At 40.8% G+C, this 3,902-nt stretch overlaps 1 pseudogene; it reads left to right on the forward strand.

The window, feature by feature from the left end:
• The first annotated feature begins 1,083 nt into the window (after nucleotides 1–1,083).
• On the forward strand, nucleotides 1,084–1,183 carry LOC130466555 (uncharacterized; annotated as a pseudogene).
• Nucleotides 1,184–3,902: the final 2,719 nt, after the last annotated feature.

Raw genomic sequence — 3,902 nt, forward strand, 5'->3', positions numbered from 1 at the left:
CTAAAGGTATTTGCAATTTGAGCTAGTTGGGTCTCAATCATCTTCAAGTGAGTGTTGGATTGTTTGAATCCATCCTCAAACTCGAAATTCTTCTTGGCTTGCGCCCTCACAAATGAATCCATGAGAGCCTCGAGATTATACTTAAGAGGCGGGAGTGGTGGAGGTGCAACGCCATAACCACTAAGGTTTGCTTGATATTGGTTTCCAAAGGTCCTCGGTCCGTTGAATCCAGGAGGTGGCAAATGAGATGCACCATAAGGACCTCTCGAGTTCAAAGGATAACCCCCACTTGAGGCACCCCTAAATTGCCCATAAGAGTAGTTATAACCCCCTCCACCTTGATGGTTGGGATTATAACTCCCTTGGTTGTATTGGCCTTGATTGCCAAAACCTTGAGATTGACCATAGGGCGCTTGGCTTTGATAGCCTTGTGCTCTATAGCCACCTCGATTTTGGCTATCATACCCACTTCCTTGGCCATAGCCTTGGTGGGGACCATACATGGAGGGCCCTCTAGGTTGCCTAGCAAAATTAGGATTGTTAGGATTATCATTCCTAGACCTCTCATTTATGGCATTAGCATACTCTACATCAAACTCGCCTTCATACGAAGGGCCATAATCCACAAATGACAAGTTATGAACCAAGGGGCATGAATCGGGGGAATGACTATACTCTTGGCAATTTTCGCAAAAGAAGGTGCCCGGAAGCATTGAGCCATAAGAACTAACCTTGCCCTTCCCCTTAGAGAGAAGAGTGGCCGAGGGAGGAGGGACTATAGAAGGTGATGGCGGTTGGCTCGGTGTGTTTTCGAGCTTCTCCAAGCGTGAGGCAAGCTTCTCTATCATCCGTGCTTACTCTATGGCGTACACCAAACCCTTACCATCTTCACTCCTACCTTTCCCATCATAATTCCTTGTGCCTACATGCCAAGATTGGTAGTTTTGAACTACATCCTTAATGATTTCCTCTATTTGATCCTCAGTTTTATTCATAATAGGGCCTCCCGCGCCCGCATCAAGACTTGTCTTCGAACTTGGACTCAACCCCAAGTAAAATGTTTGGAGCAACAACCATTTAGGGATCCCATGGTGAGGGCATTCCTTTGGTACTCCTTGAAACGATCCCAAGCTTCGAAGAGTGACTCATCTCGCTTTTGATCAAAGGATTGAATCTTGTGGCGACACTCCGCCGTCTTCCCATGCGAATAGAACTTGTTTAAGAATGCACTTGTCACTTCGGTCCAAGTGCTTTGATAGGCGTATATTCCGTCTTTGATAGAAAACAACCTATGCAAACAATATTTATAAAACCACTCAACTACCGGCTAGCGGTAAGCAAAGGGATCGTCCCAAAGAAACGGTGGTTATTGAGTTTGAAAGTCAATCTAGTTCGAACAAGGATTTGGTTTTGAATTGTCACTTTTAAGAATCTAAAAACTAAGAATTATGCTAAATTGAATCAAGAAAGGGAAACGTTAGGGAGTCGGGCATAGGCTAGGGAAATCGGGGGAAATAAATTCAACTATCTAGCAATGGTGATCATGCAACGAAATGGTGATTAGGCAAATGGCATCTAGAGACGAACCCGCCACCTCTCGGATAGGGAACGCTAAGCGTCTAATCCACGGAAGAGCTTTCGCCTAATCCTAGATTAAACTAACTAGCATATAATAGGCACCTCCATTTGATCACACAAGATAGGCCCACAATCTCTCGCCAAACTTATCCTATGGTTCCACGTGACTCTAATCGAATAGCATTTGCAACTACCACTCAACTAGCATGGATATCCTATCATCAAATCATATTTAATCACAAGAATCAACCAACAATCAATCAACATTTTCCCCTAATTAAGCCCCTAGATTCTCCCCTTACCCTAACCTAATTCTACTCACTAGCCATTCTAGAAATCAAGCAATCCATTAATTCTAAGCTAGCAAGCATGAAATTGAAGGAGTAGGAGAAGAGAATTAAGAGTTCAATTGCACAATCAAATCATAAATTGAAAATCAAAGTAACTTCAATCAATGAAATCAAGAATTCAAGAAATTAAGGAATTGAAGAACAATCAACAATAAAGCAAGAGCAAGAATTAAGAAACTAAGAATTAAATTGCAAGAAAAAGAAAAGAGTTGAAGGAATTACAGATTTGAAGCTTGAAAATCAATGAGTTTCTCTCTCTAGAACACTAGCTTGAAGAGCAAAATATCTAAAAAACCTCCTAAAATCTATTTCTGAAATTAATTGTTAATGAAAATAAAGAAAATTCTATTTATACTATTCCCCAAAAATAGGAGATTTAAACTCGAAAACTTAATCCCGCGCAGCCGTGCGAACGGGCATACCCAGCTGCGATCGCACCTGTGCGATCGTGCTGTGATCCATGGGAACGAGCTCACCGATGATTCTCCCCCTTCGTGTCGTGCGATCGTGCTCAGCAACCGTGCAATCGCACGGTTCTGACTTAGCCAAATCTTCATAAATCCTCATGTGCTCGCACAGGAATCCAGTGCGAGCCCACCGAAATTCCGTGCGAGCGGGCTCCTCTGTGGTGCGATCGCACAAAATCACTCATAGTTCCTGCATCGATTTTCCAGATTCGTGCGAACAAGCTCCTCTGTGGTGCGATCACACAAATTCCCATATAGTTCCTCTATCGATTTTCCGAATTTGTGCGAACACACACTCCTTGGGCACGAGCACACGAACCTGCTTGACTTTGGAGGCAACTTTGCTGACCCGTGCGAACGCACATAAATTCCGTGCGTGCGCACGGGCCCTGTTCGAGCAATTCTCAGCCATTTTCCATCATTTTCAACATTTTTACCTGAAAAGTACAAAGATGGAATAAGGGGATAAAAATGCAACAAAACTACGCAAAACTTATCAAAAAGCTTAATAAAATTCTATAAAATCCTAGGCTTAGAGCGACATAAATGCCGCTCATCAGCACAACACATACAACGTCGTAATTTCGACATTACTCCTCACAATACAAATTTCAAAACTCCTCAAAAACACATACAAAATTCCTGAATTCAAAAGCAATTGGGAGCTCGTGCCTAAGCCTAACTGGGTAAATCCGAATCCCATTTCAATCAATCATGCTATTTTGATTTCAAATGATTAGAAAGTTGGTGTTTTTTGCCATAAAAAAACACCACTTGCAACAATCATACATGGTTTTTCAAAAATACAAACTTTTTCAAAATACTAAATACAAACTTTCAAGATTCAAGGATGTTCAAAGTTGCTTACATTCATCTCTTTGAACTAGAATCACCTTCAAGTGTGGAGTAATCAAAGATGACACCTTTTTAGCATTTAAAGGTTTAGTCTTTTGAGATTCAAGACTCCATTTTTTAATATACAAGTTCAAGTTTTCAAATTTCAAGATCCCACCATGTTTAGGGTTATTCATAACTACCTCTCTAAACTAGGATCATTTCAAGTTCAAATTTCAATCATTTGAAGTTCAAACATTTCAATATTCAAGTTTTCAATTTCAAGTTTAATATGCAAAATCTAGGATATTTGGGTTGAGAAACCTCTCCCAAGTTGAGATTTTTGGCTTTGAATTCGTGTCGGGTGCACTTATTTTTAAGGAGCCGCTTGGCGTTCGAATCTCATGTGCCTAAGTACAAATTTCAATTATGCACCTTTCAATATCGCAATTTCAATATCGCACCTTTCAATATCGCACTTTCAATATCGCACTTTCAGTACCGCAATTTCAATTTCGCAATTTCAATTCCGCACTTTCAATTCCGCACCTTTACTTGCCTAGTCCATTTTTAGGCAATGTGGACCTACTCCCTAGTACTTTTCTAGGGGGTCTTGTATTTACTAATTCCGCACTTTATTTAGTATTGTTATGTTGCTTTATGTGCTTTATCG

This window comes from Spinacia oleracea, chromosome 1, assembly GCF_020520425.1.
Source record: "Spinacia oleracea cultivar Varoflay chromosome 1, BTI_SOV_V1, whole genome shotgun sequence".
Taxonomy (NCBI): Eukaryota; Viridiplantae; Streptophyta; class Magnoliopsida; order Caryophyllales; family Amaranthaceae; genus Spinacia; species Spinacia oleracea.